The sequence below is a fragment of the Eumetopias jubatus genome, unplaced genomic scaffold (genome assembly GCF_037043125.1).
Source record: "Eumetopias jubatus isolate StellerSeaLion01/CBP00866 unplaced genomic scaffold, mEumJub1_p1.0 scaffold_5, whole genome shotgun sequence".
Classification (NCBI taxonomy): domain Eukaryota; kingdom Metazoa; phylum Chordata; class Mammalia; order Carnivora; family Otariidae; genus Eumetopias; species Eumetopias jubatus.
In genome coordinates this window covers 66,409,139-66,419,788 of record NW_028274811.1, presented here as the reverse complement: position 1 = coordinate 66,419,788, position 10,650 = coordinate 66,409,139, and positions in this window count along the sequence as shown.

Genomic DNA, 10,650 nt, shown 5'->3' with positions numbered 1-10,650 from the left:
TATTAGCTGATGTTAAATCAAAGACTTGGAGAAGACTATGTTGGAAACCCTCATAGCTCATTCATTTTTCCACTATATTATGCTACTATTGGTAAAAAGATCACAGGCATTGTTTTTACCTAGAACAGCTTGTGTTCCAGATCCACTGCATACAAGGCAGGTGATTTTAGGCAAATCAAACGTAATGGCTTCTATTTCTACATATGTTAATTCAATGATTATATTTTTTAGTTCTAGAAGTTCCATTTGGTATTTTTTTTTCAAAATTACCTGATATTGTTAGAAAATGTCATTTGTTTTTCTAAGTTTTTTAAATCTTAAATCATTTGAAATACTTATGCTGAAGTCAGTATCTAATAATTCTACTTTCTAAAGTTCTTGGGGTCTAAGCATGCTGTTTGTTGACTTAAACTGATGATGGATGATTTTCTCATGTATTTTGTAATTATGGATTGTCAGTGCATTTAAATCAGAGCTTTATTTGCAACAATCCTGAATGATGTCCTTCTAGAATGGTTTGTACTTTCACATCTGGGCAAGATGGAGTAATGGGGACTATATTTACCCTCCTGCCTGAAACAACTAAAATTCTGGACAAAATATATGAAACAACAGTTTTTAAAGACAACACACATTAAGCAAAGAGGGCAACGGTCCTTCTGAGATGGGAAATAAATGAGGTAAGCTCCATGATTAGGAGGGTTTCCAGGGAAAGGGCACACAGAAAAGGCCCAGTAGTCTTTTTGAGGTGAAAAAATGGAATTGGGAATATGGAAGACCAAGGAAGCTAGAGATTACAAATCAGAATATCAAGGAGGAGAGCTGCAGAGAGAGAGAATTCCAGAAATCAGTAGACAGTCTCCTCACATCTAACATGCTAATTAAAAGGCAAAGATTGGACAGATTGGACAACAAATTAAGGCCTAACTATGTATTATCTACAAAAAAAAAATACCCACTTTAAATTATGAAACATAAAGATAAAAGGACAGAAAATGATATACCATGCCAATGATATCCATAAGAATGTTGGCATGGCTATATTAATAGCAGACAAAATAGACTTTACAGCAAAGAACATTACCAAAGATAAAAAGAATCACTTTATAGACTGATTTGGTGTTTGCTTTGCATTTCTCCCCATGAGTATTATTAGCTTTGATATTAATGGACAACAGGGAGAAGAATGTAGGCCTTAGACGAATAAAAGTCAAGAAGTTGGCACTGAGGTTGAGTTTCTTGGCTTAAAGGTTTCTAGACCCCAGAGAGAAATACTAATCTCAAATCTAAATGTTGTCCTAAGGCAAATTCTGAGGAGACTTTGTTTTCTGACCCAGAATGCAGTGTGATGACAAGCTCTTCTGTCTTTGGTGTTATAGGGTTAATTTTTTTCTACTTCCCTTTTGCTGGATTGCAGTGAGTCCATCTGTTTACAAGGGGTCTCAGTTCTAATCCCCCTCTTACCTCATCCAAGCCTTGCCTCCCCATATGTCTATGCTTACAACAAATGAGAATACCTCCCATGCCCCAACCTAAGACAACTCTGCCATCAATTCACACTTTTAGCTCTAATTTTTAGTTTTTTCTTCACATTTGATCTCTGGGGATTTCCTTTACTTTCCAGCAAGCTCAGCTATGCAGGTAAAGGATGTTTGTTTTATTTTACTAGGATTTGTTATGTGTCTTTTTTGGAGGTTTTTCAGATATAGATTGCCATATTGCTGGTAATGAAAGTCTGCCTTCTTCTAAGTGAAATGAAGATATTAGTGGCTATCACAGGATGAGGGTAATATTTGAAGATTAATATTTATATAAAATGCCCAGCACAGGGCTTGGAGTATGGTTAGTGCTTGATACAGATAGTTACCGTGGGGTGAGTGACCACGGTGTCAAAGCCATGGTGCTTTGAAGATTGCAAAACTCTAGAAAGAGCGTACTCTGGAGAACAAAGATAGGTTGGCCACAGATGTCTTGTTATTTTTGTAGAGTTTCAGTAGGAATTTATCAATACTTTTTTTCAAAAATTTTCATTTTTTTGTATTCATGATTATAATTTTTTTACATGAAGTACTCTTCCCTTTTTGAGGAAAAAATAGTATATAAAATGGTTTCATTATTTAAGAATAACTACTGTCCAAACAAACTACCTTGAATAGGAGATTAATTCTAAAGAAGGAAAAATTTATCCGTATCTTTGTTGAACTGGTATTAAAGATACTGAGATATAAAATAGACAGTTTTTGCCCTAAATAACCTGGGGATCTCATGGAAATATGAAACACATACATACTTGCAAAAAAGCAGCTGACTATATTACCAGAAAATATGTGGTTTTTTTAAAAAAAACCCAATGGTTACAGATAAGTATTATGGGGCGATCAGAAGAGGGAAAGCACCTCGGTTTGAATTAGTCAGGGAAGACTTGACAGCAAATGTGAGAATAACGAGGTAGAATTTGGTAGCAGGCGAAGAAGATAGCCAGAAGAGAGGGGAAAAAAGATAGGCATGAGCATGGAAACAGCAAAATGAAGAACTGAGAAAGCTAGCCTAACAAGAGGGTCCTTCATCAGAAGGCACAAAAGCACACTGAGGATGGCTCTGAATGTCAAGGACTTGTATTTTAAGCATTAGGAGCAAATGAAAATTGAGACAGTGACATGGGGAAAAAGACTTTATAGGATACGTGCCACGCCAAGATATTATATGAAATGCTCTTTTATATATGTATCTTCCTTCTTGCACTAGAAAATATGCTTCAGAGGCTGGAGGCTTCAGCTGTCTTATTCACTGCTACTGTCATAGGATTTAGATCACGGCTTAATAGGGGTGCTCATGAAAGAAAGAACGAATGATTCATCTGGGCAGTGGTATGCAGAAAGAACTAGATATAAGGAGAGTTTTGAGGCAGGACAACTAGTTAAGCTTTTGATATAAAGCAGGTGCAGTGAGAGTGGAAATTACAGGAAACACTGTAAAACCACTGGTGACTTACTCGTTGTGGCAGTTTTGGCACCTGGCATGGTGCCTAAAGACAGCAGGCCCTTGGTAAATGTTTATTTAATGAATGAGGGGAATGATGTTAAACTCTGTGACTCTATTTGTTATAGGAATACTGTGGGAAGGGCATGGAAGGTGACTTTGAAGTTTCTATTATTAGTGACTGGGAGGATGGTGATGCCATGAATAAAAATAGACAAATTAGGAAGGAAGAGTTGTTTCAGGGAAGAAAATGTTGCATTTTATTTTAGAAATGTTGAATCCAATTTAAGCCCTAAGATATGTGCACATGCTTGTAGTTATTAAACAAGCTCAATAACAGCTTATGGTTCACAGGTATGTTAGCTACAATATAATTCTTCATTTTTTTTGGCAAATGATTTCTAGACTTATCCTTTTTGTAAAATACCAGAAAAATTCAGTAACATTCTTGCATGGGTTCTCTTAAAATGAACTATTTTAGTGTAAAAAGTAAAAATACCGGTAATCCAAATGGGTTTCTATTTTTATTTTTTTTAAGATTTTATTTATTTTATTTAAATTCAATTAGCCAACATATAGTACATCATTAGTTTCAGATGTAGTGTTCAATAATTCATCAGTTGCGTATAATACCCAGTGTTCATCACATCACATGCCTTCCTTAATGCCCGTCACCCAATTACCCCAACCACCCCTCCATCACCCCTCAGCAACCCCTAGTTTGTTTCCTATAGGTAAGAGTTTCTCACGGTTTTCTCCATCTCTAATGAATTTTTTAAGATTTTATTATTTTATTTGGCAGAGAGCACAAACAGGGTGAGCAGCAGAGGGAGAGCTATAAGCAGGCTCCCCACTGAGCAGGGAGCCTGACTCAGGGCTGATCCCTGGATTCCGGGATCATGACCTGAACTGAAGGCAGACGCTTAACAGACTGAACCACCCAGGCGCCCCTCTATTTTTAAATTGTAAATGATAGTTTAGCACGATAATGTTAAATGTATGCAGTTTTGTGTTTACATTGTTTTATCTCTCTTTTTTTAAGATTTTATTTATTCATGAAAGACAGAGAGAGAGAGAGAGAGAGGCAGAGGGAGAAGCAGGCTCCCCGCTGAGCAGGGAGCCCGATGCTGGACTCGATCCCAGGACCCTGGGATCATGACCTGGGCCGAAATTTTTTATTTTTTTAAGGGTTTTTATTTATTTCTTTGACAGAGAGAGAGAGCACAAACAGGGCGAGCAGGAAAGGGAGAAGTAGGCTTCCCACTGAGCAGGGAGACTGATGTGGGGCTCGATCCCAGGACCCTGGGATCATGACCTGAGCCGAAGGCAGACGCTTAACCGACTGAGCCACCCAGGTGCCCCTATCTCTGTAATTTTTAACACTGGGTTATCACAATTTTTCTTCCTCTTCCTCCTTTAAATATCTCGCTCACATTTTTTTCTAATCTTCATATTATAACATCATAATTGTTTTTTACATTACTTAAATATGTTCCTTATGTTGGGAATTTACATATGACCAACATGCACCTGTGGGGATGAGCAGGATTCAAAAATGACCCCCCAAGTCCCCATTCCTTTGTGTACAAGCCCTGCAGAATCCTCTCACCTTGAATATGGGCGGGGCCTATGATTTTTATGATGGGATAGTCACACCCCTGATTAGGTTATGTCATAAAGACTTCATCTAAGCCAACTAAAGGGACAGATTCTCCTGTTGGTCTTAAGGAACTGCCATATTGTGGAGAGGGCCACGGGTCAGGGAATGGTGGGCAGCCTCTAGAAGCTGCAAACAGTCCCCCATTGACAGCCAGCAAAAAAGCAAGGAATTCAGTTTTGCAGTAGTAAGAAAATGAATTCTGCCAATAATCGGTGAGCTTGAAAGACTCCAAATCTTCAGAAGTGATCATAGTTCCAACTGACACCTTAATAGCAACCTGGTGAGAGCCTGAGTTCAAGACTCAGTTAACCTGTACCTGGACTGCTGACCCATGGAAACGGTGACATAATAAATTTGTGCTGTTTTTAAGCTGCTAAATTTATAATTTTTATGCAGCAAAGGAAAACTCACACATCACCTATAATTTTATTAGAAACCACCATGCTTCGTTATCTTATATATTAAATGTTAATAGCATATCTTATTTTTGAATTTTTGACACTAGTGACCCTAGGTTATGTATTTCTTTGTAATTATCCAAATCTTAGACTTTAATAGCCTGTCATGGATTAGTAGCTAAATTGCTTCTTGATTATTATCATTTTAATGTTTTAGTACATCTTATTAGAAGATTAATTATCACTGACAAACCATAACCTTCTCTTCAATATTTATTAATCATATACTTTGATTCATAATATTTTTAGTCACAGGGTGCCTGGGTGGCTCAGTCGGTTAAGTATCCAACTCTTGGTTTTGGTTCAGGTCATGATCTCAGGGTCATAAGATCCAGTCCCTGGGTCGGGTTCTGTGCTCAGTGGGGAGTACATGGGATTCTCTCTTTCTCTCCCTCTCTCTCTTCCCCTTCACACTCTCTCTCTCTCTCAAATAATAAATAAATCTTTACCTTTTGGATTATCTTTTTTTTTTTTTTTACTTGTCTGAGGTCGTTATATATTATGGATATGAGTTATTTGTTAACTATATAAACAAATATATTTTCCCATCCTATAGTTTGCCTTTTTACTTTTTTAATGGTGTCTTCTGATAAATAGAAATTTTAAACTTTAATGTAGGCCAATATATCTTTTTATTTCCTTTTAGTTTATAGCTTTTTGTGTCCCTTTTAAGAAAGCTTTGCCTGCTCCAAAGACATAAAGATATTCTTCTATGTTTTATTCTAGAAGCTTTATAGTTTTTTTTAAAGATTTTATTTATTAATTTATTTGACAGAGAGAGAGACACAGCAAGAGAGGGAACACAAGCAGGGAGAGTGGGAGAGGGAGAAGCAGGCTTCCCGCTGAGCAGGGAGCCTGATGCAGGGCTCGATCACAGGACCCCGAGATCATGACCTGAGCCAAAGGCAGACGCTTAACGACTGAGCCACCCAGGCACCCCTAGAAGCTTTATAATTTACCTTTACTATAATTTACCTTTCACATTTAACTCAACAATTCATCTGGGATTGATTTTGGTATGTAGTCTTTTGGACATTCTATGTACACGATCATATTATCTGCAAATAGCAGTTCTATTTATTTCTGATCTTTGAGCCTTTTATTTATTTTTATTGCACAGGCACTTGAAAAGAATTTGTATTCTAATGTTGGATGTAGTATTCTATCTATGCTGGTTAGTTCAAGTTTGTTCATTGTCTTGTTTAAATTTTCTATATCCATTGTGATATTTTGTCTACTAGTTTTATTGGTTTTTGAGAGAGGTTTGTTAAAGTACCCTATTATGTCTGTGGTTTTATGTATTTCTTCTTAGAGATTTATCACTTTTTGCTTTATATATATTTTTGTTTTAAGTAGGCTCCACACCCAGCATGGAGCCCAGTGTGGGGCTTGAACTTATGACCCTGAGATCAAGACCTGAACTGAGATCAAGAGTCAGATGCCTAACTGACTGAGCCACCTAGGCACCCCACTTTTTGCTTTACATATTTTAAAGCTATATGATTAGGTGCATTCAAATCTTGCATTATGATATTCTCCTGGTGGGTTAATCTCTTTATTGTTATAAAATTTCCCTCTTTGTCTCTAGCAATGCTTCTTGCTTTTATGCTCACTTTGTTCTGTTATTATCCTAGGAATGTTTTGGTTTCCTTTTACGATCTCTTTGATTTAAGCTGCTTTAATGTTAGATTCCCTCAATGGGAAAGGTAAGTTTTCTGGTAGTAGGGACAACATAATACATTTAAACCCAATATTGATAATACCTTGTTTCAAATGATATTTTAAATTTTTTTCAAAATACTTTTATATTTTCTATATTATTTTCATAACCTGCCTTTGTAGGCCAGGCTTATTTGAAGATACTAATATCTAGGTGACTATAGTCAATATATTTGACTACTAGTAATGCATGGGTAACAATCAATCAAAACAATAGGGCATAATGGTAGGTATAGACTGAATAACAGCTCAGGTTACAGCCCAAACACTCTTTCTTCAATTATTAAGATTATTTTAATAAAATCAAAGCAGTATGAATATCTGCATAATGAGAGATATTATCAAGCTAGGGAATTAACCACAAGTGAATTAATGCATACATGTACAAAAAAGAGAAATTCAGAGAAGACCAGAATAGAAATTATTCTTTAGTTGTCCTTAATGATGGGTTTTAAGTATTTTTTTATTGAAGAGGACTCCATTAGATTAGCTTTTAAAGTCAATATGCTTAATTCATTTGTATATATAATACTAAATTAAATATATATTATATATTACACTAAATTAATATATAACATTAAATATATATTACATGTATACTTACATGAACTTCTATATAGCTTCAGAATTTTTTTTTTTAAAGATTTTATTTATTTATTTGACAGAGAGAGAGACAGCGAGAGAGGGAACACAAGCAGGGGGCAGTGGAGGAGGGAGAAGCAGGCTTCCCGCAGAGCAGGGAGCCTGACGCGGGGCTCGATCCCAGGACCCCGGGATTATGACCTGAGGTGAAGGCAGACACTTAACGACTGAGCCACCCAGGCGCCCCTAGCTTCAGAAATTCTTAAGAGATTCTTTTTCCTTTATAAAAATCACAGTTAAAGAACTCAGCCAGGTATTTACTGTTATAATTAAATAATTCAATTAAGATAATTTTCTGGTGTTCATATTAGGCAGGATTATATGAACCATACCCCCATCAGAATGTTTTTTAACAATTCTTTCTGCCTTGGTGTTTTATTAACATTTCTTATTCTATCATTTTGTTACTTTCATAACATGTTCCTTGACTTCTTTTCCTAATTGCTACCTGTAAAATTGCCCAAAATATACCTGCCAAGGGTGATATATCCTTTTGCTTGATTAAAAAAAATGAAAGAAATCACAGGAGTGGCCAGATCACAGTGAACTTTTAAGATCACTTACATTTTTTCTTTAATAATGTCTTAATATTATATCTCCATATCTGCAACATATTTAGCCAGAGCTAAATTTAATGCTCAATTATAACAACTATATTAGACATTGAAATGCATAATTTGGCTTCTTTTCATCATTTCCAATTTTTTATTTATGTTTATTCAACTTTACTTTATGAATGACTTATCTTGTCCTCACAAATCCTTTTTGAAAAGTAGTGGTATATCAATAAATACTGTCCAGACCAACAGGTATCAATTTCCTATAATACTAGAGAAGCCAATAATATTTAAAAAGTGCTATGTATCATCTTTTAAAATCCACTCTGTTCCTGTAACCTCATTTTACATGTAACATCAAGCCACCCAACACTGATTTAGTTTCTTTCTAACAACTTATGGTCAAACTTTTGTTGATGGCTCTTTGAAACTTTACTGATTTCTAAGATGGATTGTGTATTTACTTGAATCTTATCCAATTTGATATGCCATATTTGAAAAGGAGATAGGGTAAACCTCCAGAATACTGACTGCAAATTCAACCTTAAATTTAATAGTATAGTTATTCTAAACGAAATAAATCCTGTTTCACGTACTACAAATATATATGAAAGTTATAGTTCAACTATATTCAAAATAGATTTGAGATGGGATTGTAGACTTATTTGCTCTAAGCTTCTTTCATTTAAATGTAAAATATTAATGGAGATATACTTATTATTATACATGTTTTTTCCTTGCATTGTCATTTATATTTTAATTTTAGGATTTATTTTTTATTTAAAGATGACATATTCACGTCACATAAATGTATATGAGTAAGACAAGATGTGTGGTTATTAAAAATATCAAGAACTTAGTTCTAAAATCACAAGAATTTTGTGGTGAGTATGCTGCCTTGTCTGGCTACAGCTCTAGCTACAATCTCCTCAGACTCCAGCATAGTTACTGCTTGGAGTGAGCTGCTGCCATAGCGCATTGAACTTAGGGGATAAGGGTGACGTAGAGAGGTAGCAGTATGAAGGCCGGTCATAGTCTCGAGTTGGCTTCACTCTCTATTTATCTACATAGTCTTATGCTTTGCCCTTTTTATAAAATTATCTTACCTTTACTATGTAGCATATCAAAATTTTATTCATTTCTTTTTTTTTTAAGATTTTATTTATTTATTTGACAGAGAGAGACACAGCGAGAGAGGGAACACAAGCAGGGGGAGTGGGAGAGGGAGAAGGAGGCTTCTCACTGAGCAGGGAGCCCAATGTGGGGCTTGATCCCAGGAGCCTGGGATCATGACCTGAGCTGAAGGCAGACGCTTAATGACTGAGCCACCCAGGTGCCCCAAAATTTTATTCATTTCTTCCATAAATACTAAATTTCTGCTGTAGGGCAGTATATTAGTTTTCTACTGCTGTATCACAAATTATCACAAATGTAACAGTTTAAAACAACAAAAACATATTAATTCACAGTTTTGTAGGTCAGAAGTCCAGGCATGACATGACTGAACTCTTTGCTCAGTCTCATCGAGCTAAAATGGAGGTGTTAGCTGGGGCTATACTTCTTATATGGGGCTCACGTTCTCATCCAGGCTCATCCAGGTTGTTGGCAGAATTCAGTTCCGTGTGGCTGCAGGACTGAGGTCCCTGCTTTCTTGCTGGCCCTCAGTTGGGGGCTGCTTTTAGCTCCTAGAGGCTGCCCATTGTTCCCTGCCACATGGCCTTTATTCACAACCTGCATGTTACATTCTTCTAGACCAGTCAGGATGTGTCTCTCTGACTTCTTCGAGCAGTAGAGAAAACTCTGTTTTTAAAGATTCATATGATCAGGTCAGGCCCACCAGGATGGTCCTCCTATCTTAAGGTCAACAGATTAGGGACATTAATTGCATCTGTAAAATCCCTTCATAGTAATACATAGATTAGTATTTGAGTGAATAAGTGGGGAAGATATACCTACATCAGGGGCCAGGAATCTTGGAGGGCCAACTTAGAATTCTACCTAAGAGTTAGCTATTTATTATGTGTCTCATTACTTGGACCCATTAGAGGAAGAAAAAAAAAAAAATATATATATATATATACACACACACACACCAGTTCACATGGAGCAAACATTCTAGAAAGTTTAGGGAAAAAATTATATGTAAGATCTTAGTATCCTGTTGCTTCAGGACCTTTAGAAAATATCCAGATATAAAGTCACCAGGATAGGCTAATATACCTGTTTCATATTTATTATTCTCTTCTAGTATTCAGTTAACTATTTTTAATAGAAGGCATTTTTTTCATATAAACATGTATATAATGAAAATGTATAAGTTATAGTTTCACCACTTCAGCACTCCTTTTTTATTTTAGATTCATGGAATTTGAGGTAGGGACCTTAAAGAACACACCATCCTTTATTAGCATTTAAGGGTAAGGTAGTTGAAAGGAGACCTTTCCTGTTTATAGCTAATAAAATATCAAGGTTCTATTATATGTTTTATGAATATGTGTATTTCTTTTCAAATGATAACAGATGTGACCATCCTAATGAGTGCATTTCTTGAAATAGAGCAGAAACTTAAATAGCTAGAATGGGCAGGATACCAAGGAAACAGACTAATCAGGCAGATGGTGACTGTTTCCTAGGG